The sequence below is a fragment of the Haliotis rubra genome, unplaced genomic scaffold (genome assembly GCF_003918875.1).
Source record: "Haliotis rubra isolate DU_JTF1 unplaced genomic scaffold, ASM391887v1 Scf1107, whole genome shotgun sequence".
Taxonomy (NCBI): Eukaryota; Metazoa; Mollusca; class Gastropoda; order Lepetellida; family Haliotidae; genus Haliotis; species Haliotis rubra.
Window position 1 is genome coordinate 210,521 of NW_025765012.1, and position 16,476 is coordinate 226,996.

The window sequence follows — 16,476 nt, forward strand, 5'->3', positions numbered from 1 at the left end:
CAAAGCTTTATGCATATTTCTAATTAAAACTGGGCTTCCAGCTAGGTCGCATATAATCCCACATAAATGTGAAATACAGATTATGTCGTTATATGTCCAAATCATCATCATCATCATCATCGAGCTTTTCATTCACCTAATGAAGGAGTAAGATATACTGGGAAACGTTGTATTACTCATAATACAGAAGCTGACATCTGTAAATGTTCCTCTGTTACATATCCCACACATCGGTGTTCCATGCGTCAGTGTGGTGAGACGTACACGGACTGTCCCAGTATGACTGGTCAGCATGTTGGAGTCAAGTACATGCACTGACATAATATACACCATGACTATACGCAGTATTGACGGTGAGCATCCTGGATGATCGGGATGTCGCAATCATATGGCTGTGAATTTGATAAATGAATCTCCCTTGCCCACAGACTTACCTTCACAAAGTAGCCATTCAGTAAATCATTGCGTAAGAAGTTGAAGGAGGGTACCAACGTTCACATAATGTTTTCGATTCTCGGCGAATCCCAAAACTTTGATTGAAATGATTACGTTTAGTACAGTATGAGCCTACAGCGTCGTGGACAGCCCCCAGCGTCGTGGACAGCCCCACCTTCACCTACACGTTCTCCGGTTTCACATGGCCGTTACGGGCAGTCCGGCTTGTGGCTCGTTCACCTTATCACCACGACGTTTGTCACATGACAGATTAGCACGCGGGCCAGCGGACTTACCGCAGAAAACTACACACACAGGTGAGACTGGCCCTCCTCACGTGTGAAATACACAGAATATAGATGTATGGAAATGTTGTCTCTCCATGACTGTCATATAATTCAACATGTTGTAGTATGAGTCAGTATGGTTTTACGCCGCTTTTAGAAATATTCCAGCAATATCACGGCGGGGGACACCAGAAATGGGCTACACACATTGTACCCATGTGGGGAATCGAACCCTGGCGTGACGAGCGAAAGCTTTAACCACTAGGCTACCCCACCGCCCCTCATCATATTGTAGTTAAGTTACTGCATCTGATTTACAAGGAAAGGTTCCACTGATGACGAAGCTACCTACGTCACAACAACATTGAAAATGATCCATGTTTGTTAGAACTGTGGATTATGACAGGCGAAGTGACAGAAGATGAAACTAAGTACCGAGTAAACAAACACGGTGACAGTAAAATGTCTAGAACACTGAGTGCGTACACGATACTTACATTGGCCACAAAGGATGTGTACGTTGTGCATCATTTCCATGTGCGGCACAAACACTGTTACTTCCCAAATGAACTAGTCCAGCACAGCCCGGTGAGGTCAGTATGTCGATATGCCAGCAGACAGACTTAATTATCCTACATTATCCGCTAGGGATAGGCCGAGGTGTGACCACATGGACTTTTCATGTGAACACCTTTCATACACTTCCTTCTTTCGTGTATTAAAGCCGATTACTGGTATAAACAAATATACGTGATACGGGATGACCTGTTAGTAGCGTGAACTACTCATTCAGTACCTGGAATAACGGTATCAGGTTCGCTTTCACTCCTCATCTTTACACCCTGCGGTCACCACTGGATAGATAAGCGTCTCCTAAACTTTCCCTGTGTGTGAACTTGTCTCTGAGGCAACAACTATCAGTTTATGTTCTAGATTGTAGATTGTTTCTACCCGTGAAGATCCGGGTTAGAATTGATCTTCAGTAACCCATGCTATATTGTTGTAAGACTAATGGGATCGGGTGGTCAGACTCGCTGACTTGGTTGACGCATGTCATCGGTTCCCAATTGAGCAGATCGATGCTCATGCCGTTGATCACTGGATTGTCTGGTCCAGACTCGATTATTTACAGACCGCCGCTACATAGCTGGAATGTGTGTGGCGTAAAGCTAAACTCACTCACTCACTCACTCACTCATAGATTGTTTCTTACATAAACGATATGAACAAATTGTAATAAGCAAATTGCTTCTTTCATGGAAAGAATGACATTTCTAGACTAATCTTCCAGTAGAGCCTCGGAGCAAGGCTGGTGTGTAGCAAGGAGCGTGTAAATAAAACAATGGAAACACATCCTCGAGGAAGCGACAACTGTTGATTAATATAAAAAACACTTCACTTCCTGGCGTATTAGCAGTTTCCCATTTATAAAGCATTGGACTGTCTTCGTCGTTTGGGGCATGTTGCTGTTTTAGTGTGTGACTGACAATGACCATATTGAAGATATTTTGTATGAAAAAAGAAATAGCTTGAATCGAAATAAAGTTATCTCGAATAGATATAGTTATAAATAAAATTCAGGACATCGTAAAATGTATTTGGGATAATTATGATGAAGCATATTAATGATACCTTGAAAAGATGCTGAGATCTTAAATTGCATTAATGATATCAGGATATGATTTAAAGATTTAAATCCATGGTTTGAAATTCTGTTCCTGATATCTTGCAATTGGATATCTTGAAATGAATTGGAGATATCTTGAAATGAATTAAAGATATCTCGAACAGAGATAATTTATTGAGAGATTAATGATATCTTAAATTGTTAAAGATATTTTGAATGGAAATAAAAATATCCTGAATTTATAAGAAAGATAAGATACTTCATGGATCATCAACTTCTAAAATTCCAAGCCAATCAAACAGATCGTGTATTAAATTGAAGATATCTCGAATAGAGACATTTTTGACGTTCTTTCAAAACTGATGTAAAGATATTTTAATTGTTTTAATGATTTTAGATATCCGTAACGGGCTGAATTGAAGATACATCTAATTGAAGATACATCTAATTGAAGATACATCTAACTGAAGATACATCTAATTGAAGATACATCTAATTGAAGATACATCTAACTGAAGATACATCTAACTGAAGATACATCTAATTGAAGATACATCTAACTGAAGATACATCTAACTGAAGATGCATCTAACTGAAGATGAACATCTAATTGAATATCTAAAACTGAATATCTAAACAGATATTACAATGCGGAGACATTATTTCAAGATATCCTGAATTGAATTTAAGATATCTTGAATTGATTTCTGATATAATTATGTACAATACGATGGCAATTGTATTACTTTGATATCTTAAACACATTTAGGTATCACGAAATATTTTCTTAATCTCACAGTAACATTTTCTATTTTGGAATATCAGAAATTAATCAAAGATTTCTTCAAATATTGTTCAATATCTTAAAAACATTATTGCTATCTTTAGATATAATTCATATATATTCAATGAATAAATCAGTTATTTTTTTAACGGCCTGCCATACGATTTAGTTTCGGTGCTGACATCGTATGATAGGTGAAGGAGTTTAGTGATCAGCACCCAGGACTGTACGAGGTGACTTGCTGTGTCAGAGGACTAACTGTAGACGCATGACCACCCAACTATTGTGCACTCGGTCCCCGAGTCAGTAACTGGAGGCAGACTCTCCACAAAAACGAATGATTATGCCAGGTATTTGTAGTGTGGACGCTGCTGGGATGAATAACACATGGTGAGAAGCAGTCGTACTCCTAGAATTGGTCCAGCATGGACAGGAACCCGTATATACTGGTGTGTTAAAGTAGGGGTCAAAAAGGTGGTATATACTGGTAAGTTATCATAAGTGTAATAATGATTGGCCACTTATATAGCGCTGAACTCCACGACGCAGGGACATGCTCTAAGCGCGTACAACATGATGGACATTATTTCCCCGGATAACCCAAGCTGCCTGTGAGGCGCTAGAAGGTTAATAGTCATATGCCTTATACCACCGGGTACCCATATTTTATGCTGGGTGAACAGAGGCAATTTTAAAGAAACTCACCACATAGGTGCTTCGGTGTGGGGCAGGACAGAAGGCCAAAAAACTCAGGCGTCAAGCTCCCAAACACGGTCACCCATCTAAGACCTCTCAGTGGCCAACGTTGCTTAACTTCACCTGACAGCTCAACTTCTATGCACAAGAACACACACCACCAAGTGAGGTATGAGGTGATGTACACCTTATGAAACTACGTGTTTTAAGTATGCAAAGACTATGTCTATCGTTGTTTAATGTAACTGTTTCCTAAAATATTATGAAATTAGCAGATGGAATATATGTATTTTTTTAAACTGTTTTTGAGGGTTGTCAGTTTATGACCATCTGTGAAATGTCATAGTTTCTAGAAAAGGAACTTGTCCTAAATGCATCCTGTTCTCCGGGAGTAAAGCACGTAGCATCCGTGAGGAAGCCTCAGTTATTTCCTAAAACGTTAAAAACACAGTCGGCTGGCTACACAGTGTGTGTGTGCTTCATCGTGGCACGCAACACATACGCTTGTTATTATTGACAAATTGGGGTTCATTGTATTAGCGTTCAGTCAATGGATATACTTATTATAAATGTGTGAGAGAAATGACATAGCTTCTGAAATCAAACATAAAGTAAAGGATCACAGTACAAAGAATAAGTCCATATTGGTCAGCTCATGCCAATGTCACATACACCAACTATATACATAAGCATGATCTCAAGCTTGATAGTTACCCTAACTACAGTCTGTGCAGGATCTTCATGGTCAAGTAACGGTATGTGTTCAACAATTCTTACCAGTTCAGTGCACGTCCTACCACAGTAAAGTACAGATGGAATCACAGTTGAGCACAAGTCCATTTACAGTTGTCATTACAGGTGTGACCAACTCTTTTCCTATCTCATACCATGACTTATTACATACTCGCATTAACATGTTCAGGCAAGACAAGTCACTTACTCACATCCCATCGATATAGGCATAACAAGCCACATCCTCTCATTAACGCATGGGAGTATTACGATAGTTACCAACTCTCTTCCTACCCAGTAAAATATCTCTCTAATACACACACACACACACACACACACACACACACACACACACACACACACACACACACACACACACACACACACACACACACACACACACACACACACACACACACACATAACACACACTTCATAATTCACTGTCGTGAACACGGATCATAAAAGGGTTTAGTACATATTAACCACAACAGATCACGTTCCATAACACAAGGGAGTACATATTAACCAGAACAGATCACGTTCCATAACACAAGGGAGTACATATTAACCACAACAGATCATTTTCCATAATGCATAATGAGAACTGAAAATTATTTTTGTAAAACGAAATAATTTATTAAGAGCCAACCATGAATTAAGAAACAAGGAAACATGATCAAAGCAGGCATTAACGTTTGATCGCTGGTTATTTCATATTGTCATGACACCATGACATAAGTGTCACCATGTCTACACATCAGAAAACATGGGTCGGAGGTTCAACATATATCATTACAATAAAGACGACATCAAACATGTACTGCCGCTGAAGCCCATTGGCCAATATAACACCGAGTTAAAGCTGTCTGATTTCTGTCTGATTCTGTCTGATTCTGTCTGATTCTGTATGACATGTAGACGTTTTCTTGTAAACTTACCCTATATACGACGTGAGACAATCGCAACAATTTCTGTGTGAACCCGTAGAGCTAGTTGATACCTGAAATCACACTAAACTGCAAGTCCCGTATGTTAGCGACTTAGAGATTTCGTCGCTACATAGAAAAACTACCACGACCATGACAGCGGTTTATGGCTATTACTTCGGCAAACATCGGCAGCTCACACTTACGTCATCGGCAAACATCGGCAAATAGCGAGCGCTTTTCTTGTTCCGAGTCAACAAGTCCGGCCGGTAAACAATGAGTCGCGTAAAGAAGGATTTCAACTTACCAGCCTGGGTTTCACCTTTGTTGGACTTCGGTTGAATATGGCTTTGTAATTTGGGGTGTGTTTTTTTCCATCATATGCACATCTTTCCCAAACTGAGAAGTATGTTCGATTGAACATGTACTGTTGTCACAGAAATAGCCTATGAACATGAAAACAAGCTTTTTAACCGTCTTATTTTTTATGGACATTCAAAAAGGGTCCTAACTACACAGTATGTCGATATACCAATTATTTCAATAAAAGGGGTGGTTCAGTAATATTTTTCTATCCTGACCTGTTCTGGTTCAATACGTTCTGACAATTAGGTTTAAACTCTGGAGAACATTATTCTCAAGCGTTCCTTAAAAAATTATCATCACGTCGTTTATATTATACACTCAATCTCCGGTCGGGTATCATCTTTGGGCACTGTTGGAATTTCTACACAAGCAGGACATTATTCTCTCATAACAAGTAGGGAGCTTGTTGTCCCAGCGGACAGTCACACCACTGCAACATTTGAACAACTCGCTTGTCTCTCTGGGGATAAACAGTGCCAGGACATCTCTGTTAGCGCCCAGTAGCCAGCACACTTGTATTGAGGTCCAGCACTGAGACAGTAACAACAGTTTCTCAAACATTTTGACTGGAATGATGCATAATGAATGGAGCTAAAAGTCCGTCTCTTCGCATCATATTCATTGCATAAAAACTCATTTGGGAACATGCAAAGCCACTCGTTTCTTCAAAACACAACAAATGGAATCAGTCATACAGTAATAAATGAGTTTTAGCCTGTTTGCATCAAGAAGTAAAACATTGTTTTGACTGTCGAAAACAGTTTCCCGAGTGGAGGTTGACGGTTGCCGTGGGATAAGGGACACAGAAAATGTGACACAAATCTGTTAAGTCAATGTTAGGCCTAATAATAGCCTTCACTGGGGTCAGATTGTAAATAAAACACCACAACAATCTCAAAATAAATGTTTGGTTTACAAATTAGTCTAAACCGCACGGAAGCCAAGTTATTTCCGAAATGTATTACCACCATATGATGTCCGTGCTTTGGCAAAGAGACAAGTGAATCAGTGGAAGCATAAAACAGTCAATGGTTATTGGATCCAGAATAAAAGGACAATGAGCTGGTCATCCTCTAATCGCCTATCCGACAATAGTGACGTCCCAACTCAGTGATTGGCGCAAGCTCCCTTTCATTTTCGGTTCTGGTGCTTAACATTGGAACTATTGGGAAGATTACCGATAGTTACCTTATTTCGTTTGATCAACAAGTAATGTCTTTGATGTGCATGTACCAAATTAAAAAAACAAGATAACATAGTTTTGCACCTAGAGATAATCCTAAACAAAAGATCAAGGAATTGTACACACATGTGCGAGTCACTCAATAACACAAGGGAGTTTTTGATTGTTTGTTGTTTAACGCCGCACTGAGCAGTATTCCAGCTATATGGCAGCGGTCTGAAAATAATCGAGTTTCTACCAGACAATCCAGTTATCAACTTCATCAGCATCGGACTACGCAAATGGGATACGATGACAGGTGTCAACCAAATGAGTGAGCCTGACCACCCTGCCCCGTTAGTCGCTTCTTACGAAAAGCATGGTTTGCTGAAGACCGATTCTAGCCTGGATCCTCTCAAAGGGATTTGTATACAAATATTTACTGAGAACATTGCCAACTGATTCTAAATTGATATAATAGCACTTTAAAAAATGGAGGATACTAGAAAATATGTTATAATTGTAAGAGATATTGGTTTCTTGTAAGAGTTGAGTAATGGCGATGGACGGAACACAATACATCCAGGAGGTGATACATAGTGAGTCAATGTAATGGCCACCAGCGACTTTAAGGCGTCATAAGGTTATTGGATCACTTAGTTCGCAGCAAACTGCAGGCGTTTGACTCCCCCAGTTGCCAGGAGTTTGGTCCTATTCTTCTGATAGCGCCTGACCAAGTGGGAATGACGTGATCGGAGGCCTAAGACGTTGATATCAAGTAGCAGACGTGCGCAGTAGGGAACAGTCTGGGCTCATTGGTGGACGTGGCCCACTATGGATGTTGTGCTTGTAACAGTGTTATAAATGGCATTGTGTATTCACTCATGAATGCGATTCGTGCTCTGTGACCGCCCGCCTTGCAGTCCTGACAGCAAAACGTCAACCTTGACCTTGTAGAAGGGACAATAAAGGGTTTCAGTATGTTGTCCCGACACTTGTTCAGTGACCCTTCCTTGCACAACATGGAGAGGGGTTCGCTGTTATAGTGATGCCACCCAACATCCTAACCGATCCATCACAAAATCTGCCATGAGCTCTCCGGTTGACATTGGTTTGACTTTATATCGACATCGCCAGGCACCATCATCACATCTGTCCGGGAAGTGCAATGTGAATCATCGCGACACCAGTGACAAATTACACTTGTTTCGACGTTGTGTACACAACTGACGTATGGTGACAACAAGAGCAGGACAACCTCCACCCGCCGTGCACATATACGGTTTCTAACCGCCTTACCCGTAACTGTTACTTCAGAAGCCTGATGAAAGTTTGCAGCAATTCGAATCGCTGTTAGAGTTCGAGTTTGCATAGCCTGGTTTCGGGTCAATCGATACTGTGCTTTTAGCGTTCATATGGTAAAGCCTGAACGGGTAAACCTAGTAGTATATACAATGGGGGTTTTGGATCAAGTCCAACAAAAGCCTCTGCAAAGCCTTATTTCACAAATAAGGCTTTTGTTCAGGCCCCCCATTCCCCCTACTATAAAAAAGTTTGAGACTACGAACTCCACATGTACACCTCCCAACCGCACCGGGGACATGGCTGAAGTGTGTCGGTTTAACGGGTCTATCCTGAGATTGCATCATCGCTCCACGAGCCGCTATGCCGTGTTGACTGGAGGTAACACTGTGCCGTACGGTACGATCAATAATTCCGCTCTTACAAACCCTCTACCTGGCCCATCCCTCAAGTAGTACAAGTTAGGCTCGTTTGCTTTCATATCCACTTTATCTATGTTGTAAGTTTTGACTGACCATATAGGATCGGTGGCTCGCTTACGGCTATCACCCTCGTGTTCCCCCGGCTGGTATAGATACCTCACTAGGGCCCTATCTGGTATCTGTTTCTCCTTCCCACGCAATGGAGCAGCCGACTCTGCCACTAACCAAGATCTTCCTACCCAACAACATACACTTCATGGGGGGTGAAGTTAACCCCTGAACTATTATCAGAAAACCAGTTGGAAACTATATCGTAGTAGTATTATAGCAATGACCAGTCATCATCCCAACGCTACGCTTAACGACCTAGGGGACACGGAGGGATTCGACCAACCCGGTGAGGAAGACACCTTATACATCCTGCACTTCAAAAACAACGTGTATAGGCGGGTGCCGTTATCAGATTTTAAAGAGCCTGAATGGTTAGTCAACTTAACCCTCACCTCACCTTACATCTCCTTGAAACAAAATGATGCTTTCTCCGAGATTAAGAACAACGGCATAATTATAGGATCGTTCGTTCCGGAATCTAGTGTACATATCTTACCAATACCAGACAACCGCGCAGGCAACATGTTAACTTCCAGTGGGAAGGTGAAGACAGAGATCAAATTACTCAGTTACCAAGAGAATCTTAGAACTGTCTTGGGAGACTTCACATTCATCATAGACGTCTTTCTCGGAGATATAAGTTTGACTAATAATTATATTCACATTATAGACGATATGATGATAGGTTGGGAAGCCAGGTGTAATAACAAACGTTGCCGTATTACTAAGGTATCGGGAAACGAACCTTTAGCAAGCCTTGATGGGGTTCGTCTCCTTAATGGAAGTAGAGCTAAGACCCCGCTTTTTTACGTGCAAGTTAATCTAAGTATTATCGGCTTTAAGTACATTAATCGAAGGTTAAATGAAACCCAATTAAAATATCTTTTGTAATATATATTATAGGATGGGTCTATACCCAGTCGTAGAGGAAGTAGCGAAGACCCTGGAAACTGTAGACGGGTTCCGTTTGAGACAGTTATGTGATGTGAAACGCCAACTAGAACAAGACCGCGACACGCGTAAAGCACTATGTAAGAAGTACCATAGAGCTTTCAATATCGTGGCTGCTGTCTGTAAGTCGGATCTATCTGATTCGTGAAGTTTGTACTTGGCTGCTGTCTGTAAGTGGGATCTATCTGACTCGTGAAGTTTGTACTTGGCTGCTGTCTGTAAGTCGGATCTATCTGACTCGTGGAGTTTGTACTTGGCTGCTGTCTGTAAGTGGGATCTATCTGACTCGTGAAGTTTGTACTTGGTTGCTGTCTGTAAGTGGGATCTATCTGATTCGTGAAGTTTGTACTTGGCTGATGTCTGTAAGTCGGATCTATCTGATTCGTGAAGTTTGTACTTGGCTGCTGTCTGTAAGTGGGATCTATCTGACTCGTGAAGTTGGTACTTGGCTGCTGTCTGTAAGTGGGATCTATCTGATTCGTGAAGTTGGTACTGGGCTGCTGTCTTTAAGTGGGATCTATCTGACTCGTGGAGTTTGTACTTGGCTGCTGTCTGTAAGTGGGATCTATCTGACACGTGACGTTTGTACTTGGCTGCTGTCTGTAAGTGGGATCTATCTGACTCGTGAAGTTTGTACTTGGCTGATGTCTGTAAGTGGGATCTATCTGATTCGTGAAGTTTGTACTTGGCTGATGTCTGTAAGTCGGATCTAACTGATTCGTGAAGTTTGTACTTGGCTGCTGTCTGTAAGTGGGATCTATCTGACTCGTGAAGTTTGTACTTGGCTGATGTCTGTAAGTGGGATCTATCTGATTCGTGAAGTTTGTAATTTGGCTGCTGTCTTTAAGTGGGATCTATCTGACTCGTGGAGTTTTGCACTTGGCTGCTGTCTGTAAAGTGGGATCTATCTGACACGTGACGTTTGTACTTGGCTGCTGCTGTCTGTAAGTGGGATCTATCTGACTCGTGAAGTTGGTACTTGGCTGCTGTCTGTAAGTGGGATCTATCTGATTCGTGAAGTTTGTTACTTGGCTGTTGTCTGTAAGTCGGATCTATCTGACTCGTGACGTTTGTACTTGGCTGCTGTCTGTAGAAGTGGGATCCATCTGACTCGTGAAGTTGGTACTTGGCTGCTGTCTGTAAGTGGGAACTATCTGACTCGTGGAGTTTGTACTTGGCTGCTGTCTGTAAGTCGGATCTATCTGACTCGTGAAGTTTGTACTTGGCTGCTGTCTGTAAGTGGGATCTATCTGATTCGTGAAGTTTGTACTTGGCTGCTGTCTGTAAGTGGGATCTATCTGATTCGTGAAGTTTGTACTTGGCTGATGTCTGTAAGTGGGATCTATCTGATTCGTGAAGTTTGTACTTGGCTGCTGTCTGTAAGTGGGATCTATCTGACAAGTGAAGTTTGTACTTGGCTGCTGTCTGTAAGTCGGATCTATCTGACTCGTGAAGTTGGTACTTTGGCTGCTGTCTGTAAGTCGGATCTATCTGACTCGTGAATTTTTTCTTGGCTGCTGTCTGTAAAGTGGGATCTATCTGATTCGTGAAGTTTGTACTTGGCTGCTGTCTGTAAGTGGGATCTATCTGACTCGTGGAGTTTGTACTTGGCTGCTGTCTGTGTAAGTGGGATCTATCTGACACGTGACGTTTGTACTTGGCTGCTGTCTGTAAGTGGGATCTATCTGGCTCGTGAAGTTTGTACTTGGCTGCTGTCTGTAAGTGGGATCTATCTGATTCGTGAAGTTTGTACTTGGCTGATGTCTGTAAGTCGGATCTAACTGATTCGTGAAGTTTGTACTTGGCTGCTGTCTGTAAGTGGGATCTATCTGACTCGTGAAGTTTGTACTTGGCTGCTGTCTGTAAGTGGGATCTATCTGACTAGTGAAGTTGGTATTTGGCTGCTGTCTGTAAGTGGGATCTATCTGATTCGTGAAGTTTGTACTTGGCTGCTGTCTTTAAGTGGGATCTATCTGACTCGTGGAGTTTGTACTTGGCTGCTGTCTGTAAGTGGGATCTATCTGACACGTGACGTTTGTACTTGGCTGCTGTCTGTAAGTGGGATCTATCTGACTCGTGAAGTTTGTACTTGGCTGATGTCTGTAAGTGGGATCTATCTGATTCGTGAAGTTTGTACTTGGCTGATGTCTGTAAGTGGGATCTATCTGACTCGTGAAGTTTGTACTTGGCTGCTGTCTGTAAGTGGGATCTATCTGACTCGTGAAGTTTGTACTTGGCTGCTGTCTGTAAGTGGGATCTATCTGACTCGTGAAGTTGGTACTTGGCTGCTGTCTGTAAGTGGGATCTATCTGATTCGTGAAGTTTGTACTTGGCTGCTGTCTGTAAGTGGGATCTATCTGACTCGTGAAGTTTGTACTTGGCTGCTGTCTGTAAGTCGGATCTATCTGACTCGTGAAGTTTGTACTTGGCTGATGTCTGTAAGTCGGATCTAACTGATTCGTGAAGTTTGTACTTGGCTGCTGTCTGTAAGTCGGATCTATCTGACTCGTGAAGTTTGTACTTGGCTGCTGTCTGTAAGTGGGATCTATCTGACTCGTGAAGTTTGTACTTGGCTGCTGTCTGTAAGTGGGATCTATCTGATTCGTGAAGTTTGTACTTGGCTGCTGTCTTTAAGTGGGATCTATCTGACTCGTGGAGTTTGTACTTGGCTGCTGTCTGTAAGTGGGATCTATCTGACACGTGACGTTTGTAATTTGGCTGCTGTCTGTAAGTGGGATCTATCTGACTAGTGAAGTTTGTACTTGGGTGATGTCTGTAAGTGGGATCTATCTGATTCGTGAAGTTTGTACTTGGCTGATGTCTGTAAGTCGGATCTATCTGATTCGTGAAGTTTGTACTTGGCTGCTGTCTGTAAGTGGGATCTATCTGACTCGTGAAGTTTGTACTTGGCTGCTGTCTGTAAGTGGGATCTATCTGACTCGTGAAGTTTGTACTTGGCTGCTGTCTGTAAGTGGGATCTATCTGACTCGTGAAGTTTGTACTTGGCTGCTGTCTGTAAGTCGGATCTATCTGACTCGTGAAGTTTGTACTTGGCTGCTGTCTGTAAGTCGGATCTATCTGATTCGTGAAGTTTGTACTTGGCTGCTGTCTGTAAGTGGGATCCATCTGACTCGTGAAGTTGGTACTTGGCTGCTGTCTGTAAGTGGGAACTATCTGACTCGTGGAGTTTGTACTTGGCTGCTGTCTGTAAGTGGGATCTATCTGACTCGTGAAGTTTGTACTTGGCTGCTGTCTGTAAGTGGGATCTATCTGACTCGTGAAGTTTGTACTTGGCTGCTGTCTGTAAGTGGGATCTATCTGATTCGTGAAGTTTGTACTTGGCTGATGTCTGTAAGTGGGATCTATCTGATTCGTGAAGTTTGTACTTGGCTGCTGTCTGTAAGTGGGATCTATCTGACTAGTGAAGTTTGTACTTGGCTGCTGTGTGTAAGTCGGATCTATCTGACTCGTGCAGTTTGTACTTGGCTGCTGTCTGTAAGTGGGATCTATCTGACTCGTGAAGTTGGTACTTGGCTGCTGTCTGTAAGTCGGATCTATCTGACTCGTGAATTTTTTCTTGGCTGCTGTCTGTAAGTGGGATCTATCTGATTCGTGAAGTTTGTACTTGGCTGCTGTCTTTAAGTGGGATCTATCTGACTCGTGAAGTTTGTACTTGGCTGCTGTCTGTAAGTGGGATCTATCTGACTCGTGACGTTTGTACTTGGCTGCTGTCTGTAAGTGGGATCTATCTGACTCGTGAAGTTTGTACTTGGCTGCTGTCTGTAAGTGGGATCTATCTGACTCGTGAAGTTTGTACTTGGCTGATGTCTGTAAGTCGGATCTATCTGACTCGTGAAGTTTGTACTTGGCTGCTGTCTGTAAGTCGGATCTATCTGACTCGTGAAGTTTGTACTTGGCTGCCGTCTGTAAGTCGGATCTATCTGACTCGTGAATTTTTCTTGGCTGATGTCTGTAAGTGGGATCTATCTGATTCGTGAAGTTTGTACTTGGCTGCTGTCTTTAAGTGGGATCTATCTGACTCGTGAAGTTTGTACTTGGCTGCTGTCTGTAAGTGGGATCTATCTGACTCGTGACGTTTGTACTTGGCTGCTGTCTGTAAGTGGGATCTATCTGACTCGTGAAGTTTGTACTTGGCTGCTGTCTGTAAGTCGGATCTATCTGACTCGTGAAGTTTGTACTTGGCTGCTATCTGTAAGTCGGATCTGTCTGACTCGTGAAGCTTGTACTTGGCTGAAGTCTGTAAGTCGGATCTATGTAAGTCGAGGAGTCGGGCCAATCTGACAAGATGTAATTGTACAGGTGAAAACAGAGCCGTATATTACTACCTGAGGCATGGGGGCTGGAGGAAGTCAAGGCTGTTCAGTGCATGTTCATGTGTGTACTTGTTTTGGCTTTTTCATGAGTCCATCGAAGTTCAGTCGTGGGAATTTCACTACATTAATCTACAGATTACAGATACATGCGGGAGACTGGGGTCCAGACATGCACTGTACCTGCCGTTGAGGAAGTCATGACATTAGACCAAATACAGATAAGACGACATCCGTGCTAACAATGGCAAAACGATTACAGCAAAGGGGACAGATCAGCAAGTTGCCAGGAGACAGACACAAAAGATAGTGTCTAACCTGGAATGTATGGACTCTACGTATAAACCATGTAGCTGTCTGGGTGTCAATAGTTGCGTTGCTACAGACGCTTCAACAACTTCAGGATCAACACAAGGCTCTCTTATATCAGATTTGCACTGGGAATGATGATGATATTGTCTGTGAACATGTAGATATCCGGAATCTGATTTGAGGATATACGGGTCCAACGTTCTGCACTAATTATACTGTCAATATATTGTAGGGTGTGTTCACTCCTCAGTAGAAATAGCACAGATATGGAATCCACCTGGACACATGTATATTGTAATAATGTTATCAGTTCGCATTCACAATATGCAAGTCACCCCACGCCCCATGCCCCACGCCTCACACCAACGCCCCACGCCCAACACCCTACGTCCCAGATTATATTCGCATTCACAACATGCAAATCATCCCGTACCACACACCCAAACCATACACCCCACACCACACGCCCCACACCACACATCATACAACCCCACGCCCCACACATGACACCCCAGATTATATTGAACTGATTGCATCTCACCCAGAGCTAGTTACCAGTAAAATAAAAATGAAAAGGGGGCTTTTTTTGAAGACTTAATTTTTACCAAGGCAAATTCAGGACTTTTTAACCGGTACCTTTTTACCGAACACCCCAACTCAATGCCCTCAGCTTGACCCGCACAGGTGAGAGGTACAGGAGTGATCATGTCGAACCTGCCGACTTAGACTGACAGGTATACATGTACTGTGATGTCTGCAGTATAGAACACATAGCGTTATTTCAAATATACGTGATCAAGGTGTCCACGTGAAGCTGGCCCTGTCAATATAAGCGTCTTGCGCAACTCATGTAAAACCTTCCAGATGTATATGCAATGCATATACGTCACATCTTATCCAAAGATTACATATATGCAGTTTCCATGTCTCTGAAAGCGTTGACTAGTCAGTTTGAATCCTATAACGATTAACTTGAGCATGTCACGTGTGTGTAATAGATACGCGTGTCAACCGTCATATACACAAATCTAGCACAGATGGCTCTATACACACTACCCATAACAGCTATAACTGTCTGTGAAGATACTCACTGTCTATATCTGTCTGTTGACACAGATGGTATCTACTCCTGTCTACATGTCTTTAGACACAGAAGGTACCTACTCCTGTCTACATATTTTTAGACACAGAAGGTACCTACTCCTGTCTACATATTTTAGACACAGAAGGTACCTACTTATGTCTACATATTTTAGACACAGAAGGTACCTACTCCTGTCTACATATTTTAGACGCAGAAGGTACCTAATCCTGTCTACATATTTAGACACAGAAGGTACCTACTTCTGTCTACATATTTTAGACACAGAAAGTACCCACTTATGTCTACATATTTCAGACACAGATGTTACCTACTCCTGTCTACATATTTTTAGACACAGAAAGTACCCACTTATGTCTACATATTTCAGACACAGATGGTACCTACTCCTGTCTACATATTTTAGACGCAGAAAGTACCCACTTATGTCTTCATATTTTAGACACAGATGGTACCTACTCCTGTTTACATATTTTTAGACACAAAAGTACCCACTTATGTCTACATATTTCAGACACAGATGGTACCTACTCCTGTCTACATATTTTTAGACAGAGATGGTACCTACCCTGTCTACACGTGTCTACATGTTTGTAGACACAGATGGTACCTACTACTGTCTACGTGTGTCTGTAGACACAGATGGTAACTAGTACTGTCTACATGTGTCTGTAGACACAGATGGTAGCTACTACTGTCTACATGTGTCTGTAGACACAGGTGGTAGCTACTACTGTCTACATGTGTGTCTGTAGACACAGGTGGTAGCTACTACTGTCTTCATGTGTCTGTAGATACAGATGGTAGCTACTACTGTCTACATGTGTCTGTAAACACAGATGGTAACTACTCCTGTCTACATGTTCTGTAGACACAGATGGTAGCTACTACTGTCACCATGTGTCTGTAGACACAGATGGTAGCTAC

The 16,476-nt window shown here is 42.2% G+C and overlaps 1 protein-coding gene across 4 annotated transcripts in view; it reads right to left on the reverse strand.

Annotated features, from left to right (window-relative positions):
* LOC124287391 (beta-1,3-galactosyltransferase 2-like) overlaps window positions 1-16,476 on the reverse strand; it is a 77,937-nt gene that overhangs the window by 42,670 nt on the left and 18,791 nt on the right. The window contains exon 1 of one of the 4 annotated variants that reach the window (XM_046723932.1): window positions 435-670. The exons of the other annotated variants lie outside the window; for them this stretch is intronic. The gene's annotated coding sequence lies outside the window, so the exon portion shown is untranslated. Of the gene's footprint in view, window positions 1-434; window positions 671-16,476 lie in introns of those variants that run through there. 4 annotated transcript variants of the gene reach the window in all.